Genomic DNA, 18,285 nt, shown 5'->3' on the forward strand with positions numbered 1-18,285 from the left:
TATTATGCATCTGAGCCTTTCACATCAGAGGTACAGTATAAATACTAAATCAATGTGGAAAACATCATGTCTGCTTTAACTTGACTTGATTATACCTAAATATAAAAAAAAAATTAGCATTTTACTCTATTTTTAGTTGTCTTCATTGTATTATACCGTATATTTGTTTAAAGTGTGTAGATTAACACCCCTCCCAACTATTTCCTATAGTTTTATGCTAATAAGTGAAACTTAAAACAGCTCATGAGGGATTAGGAAGAGAAAGGCAGATGTCTAATACAGATATTCCTCAACTGAAGGACAAATACGCTGGAAACCTTGGAATACTGAGTTTTATCTTTTCTGAGAACAGACCTACCTACTGCAGATGGGCACTTTAGCTCAAGTTTTGCTAAAAAAGGCTGAGAGAATATAAAGCTTTATTTTAATTTAGATATTTTTTTTGCTTATGTTTTCCATAATTTATTATTGATTACTCTTAGATTTATTACCTATATTTTGGCTAAGAATTTAGGATTCAAGAGGTTTTAAAAATAAAGCGGCTACAAAATGCTGCAATTCGGCAATCGTGCCAAAGACCATTTTTCTTGTCCATGGACATGATTGACATATGAATGTTGCTCAGGAAGAAAACATTATTAATATGAAGAAAAGTTATGACTTTTGAATGATGTTGGCTTGCCTTGTAAGTAATTCCCTGGGTTATATCTGCATTGCATATTCTGATAAGTATACATAGTCAGATTCTCTTTACACATTTTAGCTTCTTTAATAATTTTGTTAAATGCAGAAGAGGGGAAAATAAAGACATATTATTAATAAACAAGCAATTAAACAGGTTAGGGCAATAATGCAATGCTGGTCATTCAGGAACCCTGTGCTAATTTTAATTAGCTGCTTTCCCTTGCTTTCAAATGTAATTAAAGCAGCTTAGTTGTGCTCAGTGATGCAAACCACCTTATTTAATCACTAACATTATTTCCCTGAACTATTAATGATTTTCAAAACGCTTGTTTATGCAGAATTAGAACAGTAATTATCTTACCAGTTAATTTTGTACCTTCACATTTCACACCTCGCTCAAACGTCATTCATTTACCACAGCCTTTCTGTCAAAACAAAGAAATGCTTGTTCTAAATGTGCTTCTGACTGCCAAATCGAAAGCCAAGTTTTGTTAACACTAATAAAGTAGCTCCCAAGTGAAACAGGTGTAGTAATTTAGACCCTTCCTGTCCCGAGCTTGCACGTACATGCTATGTCTTTTCTTTATTAGCTTTAAAATGAGAGCTTGGTGTGCAAAATAAGCTATTTAATTCAGACTTGTGGAGCAGAATATAATCTTTAATTTAAACTAGAGCAGTAAAAAAAGGCCTTTAATTTTAACTGGCATGTGCGTGTGAATTTGAATTAATAATCCAGAAAATTGAAACTGTTTTGCTGCTGTTGCTGGATAGTGACTGTTCTTCACATGCCCTTAGTTTCACTCACTCTATTTCTCTCTCATAAGCTTTGCCTAGTGCCTATTTTATGATGTTGCTGCTTTACAGAAAGGGAATTCTTCTAAAAAAAAAAAATTCTCCGTTGATTGAATTCTTGCAAAAACATATTGTGTTGAAAGGAATTCTTATGTCTGTATTAATTCAGTTTACAAAAAGAATATAACTGGCGTATTCCTTATATCTACTTAAGACAGAATTTAAATGCGCCATGAATTTACACTTCACAAATCATCAGATTTTCTTCCTGTTATTTCTTTTAGGGTAAGTTAACAACTAGTTGCGTACTTATAATCACAAAATACAATAGCCTTACAACCAGCAAATAATTCTTTCTCCTGACTCTTGTAAGAAAGGGAAGTCTTCCCTATTACCAGGAAAATTAAGCAAATGCCCAATGTCATACAAAAGAAAATCTGTGGCAGAACTAGAAATCAAAAAAAGAAAGCTCCATCTTTCAGCTGTTTGGAACAGTCTCTGAGGTCTCCTACACTTGTCCCAAGTTGTACAGCAAGTGCTAGTGATGAGTGCATGTTGCTTCTTTTTCAGAAGATGGCTTGTGAGCTAGATGAGCAGTCTATGAGGAGTCATTCTGACTCTTCCCTCTCTGGGGCCACACATCAGACAAATAAACTTCTATCTGTTTAATTCAATTCAATTAAGTTCAACATTTTATCCCCAAAATAAGAAGACAGCCTAAAAATTCCACTGTAAATCAGGCCTATCACTTATACACTGCATCTGTGGACAGCACAGATACACACATATCTGGCAAAATTCCTTCTGAAAAATGGGGACAAAACCCACTGGATTTGATGTAATGCTTCTACCACTGACATAATCTAACAATGTTTTTTTGCAGGAAAGGTAATTGCAGACAGAGTATTAGATCTTAGCTTTTAAAGGCTTGTTAATGTGATTAAATTTAAACATGAAAGCAGTGCATTTGACCTCCACTGAACTACTTTAAAGCATAAAGTTACCCATGTAAGCAAACGGATGGCAGGATGGACACCTAAGAGCACAACAATAATTCTGCATGTGTTCATTAGAGGCACTGAATTACTGCAGTCAAGATTTTAAATACTACATCACATTTTGCAAATATTCTTTCTAAATACTTTATAAATCATACAGAAGAAAGCAGATCAATGTGCAAAAGAAACCGTTTTAGCTAAAAAGCCGTATTTTGTCTAAAAGCTTTACATGCACCCTGACAAAGTAGTTACATTTTAATAAATTCAAATGTATTAGATTTTTCCAAAGATTCTATAAATTTGAGACAGCTAAAATTATTTCAATATTTTCAGAATGCCCAAGATCCATGGTCTCCTGGCAACTAGCAATCACATGGCTGTAGAGGTTTTGGCCTACTGTTATAATGCCGTTATATGTTTGGTTGATGATTTATTCAAACCCAGTTTCAAACCTGCTGTTAGCTCCCTCATTGCTTTAATGCAGCTAGTCTACCATTCATAACTGTCAAGAACCAATTCATTGGGACTTGGGCTTATTAAGCACCCAAACTGTGTAGTGAACATACTCAGTTTTGTGCCTGGGAATGTGAATAAACACTATACTTTCCATCCGTTTAAATTGATCTCTGATGTTTTTAACACCATGCAATATTTTTATCTTGTTATCAAGATACTGAACCATGAATTCCAAAGAATACATTGGGTACAGCTCAGTGTTAGTAGGTGGCAGTAAGCCTGACTACCTCCTTTCTAACAGGGGCACAAACACAGGGGGAGCGGTTGGTTTAATACACTGTTCTTGCAGTAAGTTACTGTATGTACAGAGTATAAGGTTTATGATTTTACAGAGAAACAGGAAGGACAGGCTCATCTTCTGGATACAAACTGTGCTTGGAGAAACAGCAATGGACTTCCTTTCTTGAGTAGTGACTTACTGCTTTCTTTGAAAGGAGAAAGATTGCTCTGGCAATTAAAGAAGTAATCACAGTGGGTATTTACCCTATTGAGGACAATATATCAATTCTCTTGGTCAAACACACCAACTGTATAAATAATATAAAGAGAAAATGGGTTTTGAAAATAAAATATTACTTTAAAAGTGCATTTATATTTTAATCTAACTCTGTTAATTCAATAGTTTCAAAAAGGCATATTTGAATTGGAGGCTTTAATAGTTTTTCATGTTGAATAACGTGGTAATATATTTTTTTCTCCTTTCTGTCCACATAAGGAACATTCTAAAATGTGTTGCCATAATTACACAGCAGCAGTGTGCATGCTATTTAATGTGAGCCTGGGAATAAAGCTGGTTCAAACCATTTGGTTTAAAACAATCATAAATAGCCATTTTAACACAATGATTCTAGTATAGTATGCTTCGCTTGAATTTCAAGGATTCTAGTGGGGAAGACATAACATTCTGAGCACTAATTTAGTTTAAATAAGGACTACTGTAGAACTCAGGTTCTGACCAAATAGCAATTAAATAAAGTTTGAGGTTGTTTTTTGTTTTTTTTGTTTTTGTTTTTGTTCCGGCACAAAGGACTCAATATTTCTCAAAAAGGAAATTATTATTAAAAATATCTAAAGATGCCAGCAAGAATAATTGGAGGGTCAGGAGGTTTTTCTTGAGTGTTTGCTGATGTTTTGCCCATCCCATCAAGAATTTCAACAAAGGAATAAAATGGCACTCTATCTTCTGGACAGCTTGATGTTTGTCTTTGCTGTCAAGCAAAAAGGGATGCAATTCCATTCATACAGAGAAGATTAGAATAATGCAGAAAATAGGATAAAAAAGAAAAATTCACAATGATAACCAGTCATATCACACGTTGAGGGGTCTAGACTCCTTTGGTACATAGAGACTAACACACAGGGCCCTAATGAATCAAGGTTGTTCATTAAGAACAAATGTACCTTCTTACCAGCTCTTCACATTTTCATGAAGATGTTAATACAAATAGCTTCTTAAAGTTATTCAAAATTATCGCGACATCAATTAACTACAGTACACTTTAAGCCTGATGCTATAAACACAACAGGCCTCTGCTTACACTCAGGAGTGACTGCAACAGGACTACTCTGCATTACACCTGGAAGTCCTTGTGGGAAAAATCCTACAAGAATTATTGGGAGAGCCATGAGATAGAAGCATGAGCATATATGTAGGTTTTTCAAAAGGATAGTTGCCCTAGAAAATTAATCATCATTCATTTTCTACAAGACTTTCAGTTCAAACTCATGGCTTCCTTTAAAACAAACACAGTGGGCACAGTTCTCCAGGCTGTTACATTTGTTTTGTGGCAATATAATGTCATTAAATTTAACTAGCCTTGAACGGGCAAATATATACAGCGTTCGGGCTTTATCTTTAAATAAAGCTTACTGCTGCTCCAAGTAAAACAAAATCTTTTGCAAATTTGGAAAAAAGATTAGAGCACTTTCATCTCTAGATCTTTTTTCATAGTGACCTATAGCAATATCTGGTCTTTGGAAAGGCAAGGCAATGTGCAGCACTCCTATGGTCTCTTTCAATGTATTACACTGAATGCTGTTAATTTTTCAGATGCATGAAGCAATTCAGTATTGTCTTACCCTTCCTGAATATTTACTGATCACCCTGGGATGACGTCAGATGGAAATTTAGGTAGAATCAATATTGGTTAGCTTTTTCTATAGCGATCACATCTACAGGAGATAAAGGTTTCATGGAATAATGTCTGGGAGTTTGGATCCAACTTTTCACACCCTTACCCTTATGGATAAACCCACATAAACACCTGAGTCTAACTTGCTCTGTATCAAACTGTCCTTATATCTTATCTTACCTTATCAGATACTCATATCTGTCCATTAATGCCATGCACATCTGGCCCCAAATACAGCAATGCAATGAAATGAATGAAATGAAAAATGATGGGTAGTAGTAGCAATTTATAGTCTCCAAATTATTTAACCATTTCTTATTCAGAGACTTAATCTGGGAGAAGTAATCAGCAGTTAAACTAATCAAAGAATGCTGTCAGGGAAGGGAGGAGAAGCAGCTCAGTAGGTGAACCAGTGCAGCTCTGTACTTTGAAGCAGGGTCTATTATAAACAAGTTATAATCTGTCTGTTTCTTAAAAATTATGACAATTAAACAGCCTCCTTAAATAGCTGCCCCCATTCCCTAATTAGCATTATTGTCTGTCTTCTTTCCTTATATTTAATACAAATCGCTTTTGCTACACATTAAAGTATTTCTTGCCCTGCTCTTAGTGAACATAGGGAACACTTGGTCACTATCCTATTCATAGCCATCATTTAGAGCTTATAGTATTCACCCCTCAGTCTTTTCTCAGCTAGATAAAGGCAGGAGTTTCCAGGGGGTTTGTTTGTTCTGTTTCATAAGTCTTTGATTAGCCCACATTTATCTTGACCAAAAACCAGGCAGAGTATTGCATCTCAGGTTTCACACTTCAAGGAATAATTTTCTCCCTGATTTTAAATCTGAGGGTCCCGATCATGCAACCTGGAATTGCACCTAGTTTTTCTCCCCCCCCAATATTTATCAAGATCTTTTGAATTCTAAAGCTCATCTCCCAAGTGCTTGCAAACTCTTCCTGATTGGTGTCAGCCAAAAAATTTTTAACAGTATCTGCTGTCATATCATCAGAGAGTAGAACTGGATCCATGAGAGACCTTAGGGAAGCCTGTTGTGTACATCCCTGAGTTGCAAAACAAAGTGTTACTATCTTTGAGTATTTTTAAACATTTATGTAAGTGTTGTACTTAGCTTCATCCTGTTCATAGTTTCTTACACTACAATCTGTATTATTTAAGCATAAAAAATGACATTTTAGAACATGGGGGTTTTTTCTGTTTCAATGACAGAGCAGATTCAAGTTCCTTTGTGAACTGAGGAAAAGGAAATGAAAGGCAAGGCATACCTCATCTGCCTTTTAAAAACTGATGAAAGAAGATACGAATGAAGAGAAAAGTGAGAAGGTCATCAACATGCAGAATCCCAGGAAATATAATGGATAAAGCCAACTTTAGTATAAAAGCTCTCCATAAGACTCATCACAAACATGACCAGTGAAAATTTCCCACAGAATTTTAAAAGGCAGAAGGAAACTAAACAAGCCAGGTTAACATTAGTTTTGCTTTTATGTATAATTTGAAATCTCAACTCCCATATAAAATATGTGTTAACTGGAGGAAAAAAAAATATATATGCATTAGTTCTTCCCTTACTCTTCCATACTTGGAAGACTAACAACACAACTAGTCTGAATAAGGTTTATCCTTCATTACTTAACACTGCTAATCATACCTCAAGGCCTTGGGTTTCCACAGAGGCTGAAAGCCATGCAAGGCTCCTTTTGTAAGCTATCCTCCACAAAAGACGCCCTCCTTCCCTTGTAGATCTCAGACCATGTAGCCCCAGCCTTCCACCCTGCCTATTTGGTTCTTGTTCAAGCAGTCTCACTTTTCAGCTGTTCACAAGAGGGTGAGTTTTTATTTATAAACCCAAGGCCCACAAATGCAGCATGACAGGTAGTGTTTCCACATCCTTCCCCATGGAAGAACAGATACACGTATATAGAGGAAGTTTCTTGATTCTGGTATTGTGCCTGTCCCAAACAGGTGTCCAGAAGCAAGGCTTTAAATCCTTAAAATAACTCCCCCATGCTTTACACATATATCTCCATATTTCTTGAAAAATAACATTCCGACATGAAGTTAGGTATGGGAGGTCAGGTGAGCAAGGCACAGTTAGTACCAACTTTAAATATGAAGAGATCACCACACCTCTGCTTTACTAAAAAGGAGAACTACATTCAGTCACACTCATAAGGGTGGAGAGGGAAGATTCATAACTCCAGGCAAATTCAGAGGCAGAAGTAATATGAATCTTTTCCAACTTGTGTATGAAAATCCCAAAGAGAGCAAACTAGTCACTGGGATGCAGAAGTATTTATCTATCGCCTGTATCAAGACAGCCTTCTTTATTAATGTAATGAACAATGAAGCTAGAATTATTGCACACATTCAGATAAAACACAGATCAGATCGTTAGTCTGTTCCCGTGCAGAAAGTAGTATTCAGCAACTCTGTTCACAGCCTAGGTCTCATGTCAAGAGAACAGATAAATGTTCCAGAGCTCTTGTGTAGGTCTCTCTCACTGCCTTGTGCGTTCAGCCTCCACACTCAGAATCTCTGCCAGCTCAGATGAAAACCGTAATATTTTTGTAACTATTGTGTTTTGACAGCGTCGGAGTTGACTGATGTAATAGGTAGGAAGCAGAGAGCCCAATAAATCCTGTTAAAAGTTAAAGTTTCAGTCCAATAGCCAAAGGTGCATGAGGTAATGTATCCACAGTTTTCAATCACAATCTCCTTTACTATGGCCTATTTCAACCAGCCTAATCTAAAATGAATGCATTAGGTTTTGTGTTCTTTGCACAGTTTCTGCCAGTGTCTCTCTGCCCTTCCTCCTGATTTGCTTGGTAGTTTGGGAGCATAAGGCAGGGGTGGATTAAATTGGAAAATATAAATAACAAATCAAAAATTAAAATTGATTGGATAAACAATTTCCCTTAGACTGTTTCTTAATAAGCGATCGATTTTTTAATCAATATTCATTTTTTCTCAGAACATACCAAACTGTTTATTGAATAAATGAATGGCTGGAACTACAATGACATGAAATCAAATAGGTGAACCAATTTCTTTAATAACATGGGCTGAACGGGCCACCTCATCTTACCTAGTTGAAACTAAAAGTCAGAAATTCAAGACCATTGAGTAAGTGATCCAAATAAAGGATGCAATTTGTTTTAGGGAGCATGTATTTTCATGTTTGATACACACAGGTGTATAGCCACATGCTGATTTGTGCGATATTTCTAAATTGCAGCTGAAAGTTTCTTTCTTTTTGATACAACTTTTGTGTCCTTTCCCACAATTCTTCATTAGTCAGCATAATGCAAAGCTTCTGAAATAAAATTCAGATCTGAAAAATGAGATCTGTAAAACTGTTCACCGTAAAGTCTTCAGGCATGGCAAATGGATTTTTCTAATAAGTTTTATTCACCAGTATCAGATTCAGTGGTACATATAAACTATATGCTGCATCTTAATATATACTTCAGACTATTTCATATTATTTGGCATAATGTAAAAAATAATCTCCTTTTGAGGTACAGATGCTCTGAGGTTCTTTTTGTCAGTTGAAGAAAAAGCACTAGGGTACGAGATCTCCAAGAAATGTTTGCATATTAGTTTAAAGCACAAGCAAGCATATTAATTGGTTCTACATAATACAGATCATATCGTTTACATGATCTTCAACTCAAAAAATTTCTTCCAGTATGTGGAAATACCTAACCTTCATTTGTACTCATAATATACATGATTCTACTTCTTATGAAAAAATATAAACTGTACTAATCAACTGCTAATTGATTTGTAGGAGCGCTCACTTTAACATCTATTTTAACTTGTCACATTTAATTTAACATATGACCAAATGGCAATATAATTCTATAGCTCTGGAGAGATAAAAGTATGAAATGACCTGAGCAAGGAAAGGAATCAGAAGGATAGCAGTTTCAGTTTGTACACATTTTGTAAATGAATTCCATGTGTTTGTTGTTGTCACAATTAATTATAGAGGAATCAAATATCAATCTATCGTGCTCTGTTGTCATCTACAATAACACTAACTAATATAATAAGAACTTTCATTCAATTCACTTCTGTAGTTCACAGATTTCTGCAAATGGTAAAGGCCCATGGTAAAACCAGGAATCTAAAGTCTGGATCTTCAAATCTAATTTCACTTTCAGTGTCAATCTACCTTACAACACTGCTTTCCAATAATAAAGCTGCAAGTTCTGTAAGCAGTCTCCAAATACTTAATGAGTGCAAGAGATAATTAAATGGAAGGACATCAACAAAAGCAAGAAAAAATTTAGTAAGGGGTCAATCAGACTTAATTCTTCAAACTGCCTCTCTGCACCTATGTCGAGTTTCAGCTAAAGCAACCCACAAGGGTTTGTGTTCAGGGAACAGCTGTCACACTAACCCTGAGGTTAAAAAAGTGTTAACTATTGAAATGAAGCTGTTTCCTGGCACACTATATAAATATTCTGCAGGAATTTTTAGTCCAGTCACCATCACACATAACACACATTTCTAGAGCATTCAGGACCATGTGACCACATGAAAGCCATCATCACTGACCAAAACAACACATTCCCCTAATTCTAAGAATAAAATCACAGGCACTAATTCTCTGGATTCATTCACAGAGCTTTCAGCTCCCTTAGTCTGGCATTTTGCACTGTCCACTTTAATATACATCTGCATGAGTTTGTTAAGATCCACTTGCCCTTTGGAAATTTTTAAAAATAAGGGTTTTTTCCAGTATGAGCTTGCTTAAAATGGCTGTGATTGTTCTCTTAGTTGAGGCAACAGGAGACTTGGCAAACCATGTGGGAGATGAAGCAGAGGCGGTTTATGCCCAAGGACTGGCCAGAAGATGGTGGCAGAGAGCAGTTCTCCCTTCCTCCTTTGTCACTTTTGTTTATCTTGGTCATTTTAACCCCCGTAGACCCCAAGGTCCTCTGGACACCTCATTACACTGCTACACAGCAGCCTCCTGACTTGTGCCATCAACCTACTTTTTATGTTTTAAGCTCAAAGCATTGGTTTACATCGAGTTCATTTCATTAGACCTGGGTACTCGCATAAACGCGCTACAGGCTGGATGCACGCCGCTCTCCCGCACCTGCTGAAGAACCAAGTCAGTTTTGGTAGTGATAAAAATCAAACATTTTCTGGAGCCGTTATTGCCTAAAATGTTAATGCAGTTTACTTTTTTCCAAATGTGATCGATAGCTGGGGGAAAAGTGCCCATAAATTACTAAAGGCAAACACCATTCTATTAGCACTCAGGAGATTTTGCAACATTTGCCAGTCTCTGTTTTACTGGAAAAAAAAAAAATTAATTTGCTGAAAGCCTAGTTTTTTACCTGTCTTTGTCTTTCTCTGTAAAAGAGGGATATTTTTATCATGAGTCATTTAGGAGATGTAATTCTAATGTACTATAGCTATAGGTTTCAATTAATGTTCTACCTCTCTGTCAGCTTTACATTCCATGTTTTATGAAATCATTAACTATTGTCATGTTTCTATTATGATACTATTAGGAAATAAAGAGACGTATGTAAATGGAGATATAAAATAAATGTACGACAGTTACTAGGAGCAACATCTGTGCACTATCATACATGTTTACACTAATTTTCTAAAGATTGTTCCATTCATTACAGAGCATTGTTACTTGCTGTGGCACAACCCTTATTTCCATGCATTTAGGGATTGAAGTAAAGAGAGGGTAAATGAGAGCCTAATCAATACCACTTTTCATTTTGCTTCTAATGTGCTGCTTTTCCCTTTCTTTTCTTCATGAACAAATCCAAAAAAGATTCTGACGTTACAGTCATAAAATGTAATTCTTCTGCAGAAACACAGACAATAATGCTCTCTGTATTCAGGCGTATTGCATATTCTAATGGCATTTGGCTAAATTGAGTATGGATTTAACATCAAAGGCTTCATGAATTTTTCAAATGAGATATTAAAGTCAATATTTCAAGTGAAAGATATTTCAATTTAGTTGCATACACAACAATAAAAAACTTCTACAAGGCAGAGGTACTAGTGGCTGTGGCAGTATTAGTTCATTCAGGAAATTATTAGTTTATAAGAAAATCAAACAGAAGGTTGTGATATGGCAATGACACTGAATAAATTAGGCTAACCGATATGTGCTAACGTACTTTATCTCTTGGAGTCTGAAGCAGAACTTGCCACTGGCATGCTCAGTGCTTCAAGCAGGGCTTCATTTGGGGAAAGTTTATTTATTTATTTTGTGAATTCAAACAGTTAGCATCAAGAATCTCAGAAATCTGCTTATTTTCATCTCTGAAAGGGCTAGGCCTACTGTATGCAAGAAAACCTCCTGGTTTTTTTTTTTTTAATCTAAGTGCATTTTGCTCCTTATTGTCAATGCTTATGCATTACTGCTTCTGCTTTCACACTGAGTTATTGAATGTTCAGACTCAGTGCCCACAAAAAGTCCACTGAGCTCTGACAACTTTTGTGTCCTGGCAGAGAGAGACAAAGACTTCCAAACCACACAAGCACAGAGTCTGGTGGTTCCTTTCCTTTCCTATTTTAGATGCATGGAATGTAGTAAAATGACCATTAAATCAGCAAGATGTATTATGATGGCTTGACATATCACTACATGTATCACCTACCACATATGAGGGAGCTGGATGCACTATATACACGTAGTGCTTATTTAGGCATCTATAATCACAGTGACATTGTGCTGCTCTAAGATCAAATACATAATTTGTTCACACACAGGATAACAGCAACCACAGATATACACCACTGAAGATGCAATGATTACTGATTTTACTATTAATTCTTACATTACTAAAAACTAATGATAATAAATTATTAACACTACTATTACTAAGAAGAAATACCATACTTGCAGTCATCCCCTGCTGTTACCACATCAAATAAAAGACAGTTTGCTATGTATGTGACACTTCTACAGAAGCCCCCAGCCAATTATTGTGAGTGCCCTTAAACACAGGTGGGAGGGCAAATCTCTTTGGCTACCAGGGGAAAGCCACACTGGTTTAAAACTTTGATTATCAGGTAGTTTGGGTCCACAACATGGACATTCCTACAAAAAACTCTGCTCCTAAAACCATTTCCTTGAAACCAATGTTTTTTTTGAGTCTACAATCTTCATCTGCAGTGTTTGCACTTACTGTGAGAGCACTTTAAGGGCTCACAAGATGCAGAAAAATGAAGCTGGCTATAACTAAATGTTAAACTGCTAGGCCTATTTCTATCATCCATGGTGGCTGCTGGACTGATAGCAAATGCTGACCTGTTATTCAGAACTAAACAAAGCTAGTAGGCTTGTGGGGAACACTTGTAGAGACTGAGGCGGCATATGCCATCTTTTACCCATTCAAACACTAGATAATTTGTAGCACTGTTTAATTTATCCAGTTTGTACCCTGTAGGTCTTGGGGTCCTAGATAGCTGTCTGTTCACCCCTAGAGCCCTTCTGAGGGTCAGTGTTCAAAGCTTTATAGTATTTCCATAAAATGGAAAGTGCCACCATCTCAAAGGCATTCAATTAGGGATAAACATCTTCTTCAGAAACAGTACTCTCAGAAAAAGTATTTTTTGTGGTAACAAAGATAAGACAGAAGTTTTGTACAGTTAGTAAGATCCACTAATAACTAGAATTATATTTTCAAAATTGCCTCTGGTGCTGGGGAATATGGTTTCCTTTTCTGCTGTTGTGATTTCTGGACATCCTTGAGAACATTTTGAAAACTACAGTTCACACTTAATGAGTCAGCAGTGCATCCAAAAACTTCCAGGTGAAATTATTGAAATTTTGATTTTTTTATGGCGTGACTTAAAATGACACTGTTAAGATGAAAGATTCCCCCATGATCTCCATTCAGTCTGAGAATCAGTGTTTAAGGAATGATCCTCTGAATACAATAATTCAGTATTTTCCCTCTCGATTATAGGGATGTACATAAAGTTATGAGTACCTCTCTTGTGAGACCTATGTGAAAATGAGAGCTCAAATTGTTCTTTAGAGCACTGTTAACTAAAAAGGAATTATTTGGAGCTAAGATCAGAAGAGGAGACCAAGCTGTAGGATTTGAACTTGAACAAGCAAATGCTATGCCAAGAACAGTCATTCACATATCATGCTGTACATAACTTTTGTTTAATGTAAGTTTTTATTGAAAACATATGTGTAGATTATCCATAGAAATAAACTGAAGAGATTGTGCTACCTATAACATGCTTTTGACTCTTTATTAACTGGTGATAATCTGCACTGATCCACATTGCAATTCTGTCACAGATGTTGCTGACATTAAGATGTATGACGAGGAAACTACAGAAAGAGCCAATTTAAACAGGTATTTCACATTAACTCAACAATATATGCAGTGCAAAATGTCTTTCATGGGAGTTCAAGTTTTCTACTTTATTCTTTGCAATTTTATGCGCGTTACTATAAATAAAGAGTAATGAAAGTCCATTTGACAACCATTTGATTTTCTCTAATTTCATAGCTTTCTAAAATTTGCTGGTTTGTTGTTTAAGTTCCCTTCTTACTGGAGGCTAGAGAAGGAACTGTACTTACGTAGACTGAAACTCACGGCATGGGAAAGGTTGGTTACATTTTTTCAGATATACCATCCTTACAGCCGAAGCAAGCACAGCTGCTTTCAGTCTGGTTAATACATTCTGTAGGGAACAAAAGGCTTGAAAAGGATTGTACTTCTGTGTGGTTTTCCCCCCACATAGTAAGTGGAGCTGGCAGTCCACCAAAGCTCAGAACATACGCTCCTGCACTGTGTAGGAGAACATGTGGCATTTCATTAAGGGGGAAATAATGCCTTCAGCGCACTGCATAGGACCATCTTCGTTACAGAGAAAGAACCATAAAGGATGAAGGAGGCAGTCAAAATGCTGGGACAGAAAGGTGGGAAATGAGTGTATGACTAGGTGAAAAAGTGATCCTTGGATCACATTGCAATTCTTTCTTTTTCTTTCCATTTGTTATAGGCTAGGTCTGCAGCATTAGCTCAATCTAGGTAGAAGTAAGATACACAGAGCCCCCCAAAAGATTTTTTAGCCTCTCTCTGAGGAATGCATTTATTATGAAGTCTTAGGTGGTTCATAGCACCTGTGATAGTCCTCCAAGCTAGGGTGAATTTTCTATGCTTTTACAGAGTGACAAAGCAGGAAATAAGAAAACACCTTAGTCAGTAGAAATCAAAATAAAAATCTCCATGTAGGTCATCTGGAAAGGCTAAAAGGCAATCAAACATCAAACTGTTTACCAGGCACACTGTGTACAAGAATAGAAACAACCTCAGTGCAAAGTACAATAAACAAATTTCTCTACTAATGTGAACTACGCAGATGCTTTCTCCATCAGCTCCTTACATATTTTGGAAGCCACACAGTACCAATGAAGACAACAGGAGAACTTACCCAATTTCAGTAGTTCAGCAGTGAGCTCTGTGTGCTTGTCCACTCACCTCCCTGAAGAAAAGAAATGTTACATGTCAGGAATGAGTCCAGTAATGATCTTCTAACATAGAAGCAATGTCAGCAACATTCTGGTAATGGCAGCATTAATGCTGAAAGTTTACATTTTCAAAAGGGAAAACATTTACAGACACAATCTGGATATTTTAACTGTCACAGGCCTCAGTGATCTGATATTGCTTAGTCTTGTGGCCAAGGCATTAAGCCACTGGTATCTATCTGACACCATAATAGATCTTCTCAGTACTTCTCTAATAAGCTCAATAACTAATCTGACAAAATTTGAACAAGAAAAGCAAGGGCCATGCCATTATTAACAAATAAGAAACAAAGAAAAAAGTTACTTATTTTGCTAAAATACATAATGAAAATATTTTCTACTCCATGATATGACCAGAAAACAACATAAAGTTGTAAAGGTCTACGGTAATTCAAATTCATTGTACTCACTATAAATCCCAAAATGCAGAGAATAACTTTAACTCAGCTACTTGGTCAATTATTTCTCTTACTTGTCAAAACAAAGCAAAAAAAAAAGGCAACAAGCTCACTTCCATAGCAGAAGAGCACATAGAAAAAACAAAGCATCTACTATACGAGCGTAATCAAATGCAGGTTTGTACCAGAAATATAAATAGTAGAGATTGGAAAAATACTTAAATAATAAAGTACTCCATGCAATTCCAAGGAAAATTAGATGAACTATTGAAAAGGATATAAGTGTACACAATTCATTACATAGAATATAGTAACACTTCTCTAAAACTAGTGTGGAGTTCCTCACTTTAATGAGCACAGTCTTCACCCACAAATTAAAAATAAACAAATAAAAAAGATACGAGTATGACCTCACTTATTGGCAGTTGATCAAATTGCAATTTGTCCCAAGAGTTGTGAAGCCACTGCCTTATAACACATCAAGAACTCTTGCCTATTGAACGGATCTGTATAAAGTCTGATTTTTTTTTTCTGGCTACAGCAATTGCTTTTTCCTATCAAAACATTTGGGTTTAATGTAAATGACAACTTAATGGTTAATTGGAAACATAGCATGATGTTTGAAGTTAAATCATGCTCCCTTAACTTCATAGTATCAATGCACCATCACTGAATAAAAGTATGTTTCTTTAAGCTCACGGTTGTACAATACAGCAAGTAGTCGGATGTTAGTGCGCAATGTTGCTGATGTTAATAGCAAACTTTAATAGCTACAAAGAATAGTCTAAATTTTTAACATACATATATTACCGTAACTTTAAAAACAGCAGTTTTCATTAATCATACAATGGCATGCTTCTTCATTTGCAACCAGCTGATTAAAATACAGATATATTGTCCTGAACATCATAGAAATTGCAGGCACTCAGCCATTCTTTGAAAATAGCATTTTCTAAGCCTTGTTTCATCACTCAGCTACATATTTCAGATTACAAATATTGTTAAAGATTCCAGCATAGAAATGGACAAAAAAGATCCTAAATAACCGAACGAAGGGAATAAATTTTCTGCCAAAACAAGAATAAAGCTTCAGGTAGCGAATAGCTGATTCAATGCCCTCCATCCTATTACTGCAGCATTTCAAACATAATCAAAAGAAACTAATTTGAATTTTTGATAAGGAAAGCCTGAAAATAGCTTGATAAACTATGGATAGACATCTGTAGCTTTAAATTTTTATTTACATGAATCCAAACATCTAAAAATGTTTGAAACACAGGGAAGTCTATGCCGAAAACAAAATTATTTCTTAAAGAATGGGTCAACAGTCTGGAGATCTTAAGGAATTTATTGTCCAGATCTGAGTGAATCTCACATGAGTTAGATACCTGAAAAGGAATAGTTAGGATCCAAAATACAATTTTATCTCTGACCTAGGTCCTCTAAACTTATCATTTACTCAGGGGTTGTAGCTCGATCTAAAGATGTAATTTTTGAATATTTTTCAGAAAGGATGCACTGGGTGTATCATTAAGTTCTTAATCATATCAATAGGCAAAAATTGGTAGTCATGACAGTTTTGGAAGGTGGTTGAGGCAGGCTGAGAGTTCCAGCTTGTAGAGGAATGACTGTTTCTTTGCCTACATTTCTGAAATGTATATGAAGGGTAAGAAAGGAGCTATTGTAGATTTTTGCCATTAGCTTGTGAGAGGTTGAAGAAGAGAAAGATTTCTGAATGTACAGCCCACATTTGATGTATCCGAAGAAGTCTGCAGATCTGAGCTTATAGTGTAATTGTTCAATATTTAGATATGGAGAAAAGACATTGTGACTGCACAAAATGAGTTTTGGGCAAAGAATGAAAGGGACAGAGGTTGAGATAAGTTTTGGTTTTTAGATTAGCTTGAAATATTCTGTCATTCATTCTCTTTATAAAAAGTATTTCTCCTACAGTAAAGTATTTCTTTTCATTAATAAAATCTCTTTTCAGGTCTTTTTCTTGGGATTTTTTTTTTTAATTTGGTACCCCTGATATTCAGTATTATTGACTTTACAGTATTATTTACTATCATTATTTACTAAATATCTAACTGTACAAATACTGAACACATACCTTGCTAGTTATGGACTCATATTCCACGGGTCAATTTTTAAAACATTGTTTTCCTACAAGACAATTTGGCTAATAATTAACAAATTAATGGACTAGCCAAGGTACTTCTTACATTGAGTCCTTGAAATTTGGTGCTGTACTTTATAGTCTCTACAGAGATTTCACACACTTTTGAGAATATACCTTGTGACTATTGCTACACTTACCCATACAGAGAACTGGAAAAAAATCAGCATAGGCTGTTATATAGGGCAATTTACAGATTCAGTTTTCAGTTAGACTGAAGCAGATTTGACTATAAAAGATGGGATTGAAGGTATCTTGTTTTTTTAAAGTTCTCTTCTCCTGTGAGGTACTTGGATGGTCATAAAATGTTTTCAGTAAAGAAAAATGCTCATGTGTAATGGTAACATTCTGCAAATGTGTTTAGAATATTTTGTGATGGAATAGCTAAAAAGCTGTGTCGCTACCAAAAGCCACTTCCAGACTTTTCTGTATACCAAGTACCACTGCTATTCAGTCACACTCTTTACACTTTGGGCCTGATACCTTATCCACTGAAATCTGTTTACAGCCTTAGTGGCCTCTGGATCAGAGAGTCCCTTTACTTCTTATCCTGTACTGTCAGATCTTTACAAAACCAAGTGGCAAAGTCAGTGGGTAACATTACTGCCTTGTCTGGTGAGTGTCTGTATTTAAAAAAAAAAAACAACCAACAACTTTTCATACCACAGAAATAAAACTGTGCTACTAACTACATAGGCAATGGTGATCCACAAAAATAGAAATTTGGAATTTATCTTTCATCCATTTTCCACTTTTAACAAATAGAAATGTCGTTTGTTCATTATAATTTGAAAAACAGAATACACTGTCTGCCCATTATCTGCCTGATAAACTCATTCCGATGAATCAACTGCACAGCAGATAACACAAACAATACATGAAAGATCCCGTGGAAGATCGGGTACTGCATACCTAATTCTGTTTGTGGATGCAGCCCTATGTAGCAAGCGCTACACAGTATAATAATCTTTTACAGAATGGATTATTATTTATGAAGCACCATAAGGAGTCTTGCACACT

General features: G+C 35.8%; 1 long non-coding RNA gene across 2 annotated transcripts in view; it reads right to left on the minus strand.

The window, feature by feature from the left end:
• The window catches only part of LOC138686407 (uncharacterized), a 343,485-nt gene that overhangs the window by 161,519 nt on the left and 163,681 nt on the right, over window positions 1-18,285 (minus strand). For both annotated transcript variants that reach the window (XR_011325757.1, XR_011325758.1), the window contains exon 6: window positions 14,592-14,642. This is a non-coding gene — a long non-coding RNA (uncharacterized lncRNA). The remainder of the gene's footprint in view (window positions 1-14,591; window positions 14,643-18,285) is intronic.

The sequence above is a fragment of the Haliaeetus albicilla genome, chromosome 8 (genome assembly GCF_947461875.1).
Source record: "Haliaeetus albicilla chromosome 8, bHalAlb1.1, whole genome shotgun sequence".
NCBI lineage: Eukaryota > Metazoa > Chordata > Aves > Accipitriformes > Accipitridae > Haliaeetus > Haliaeetus albicilla.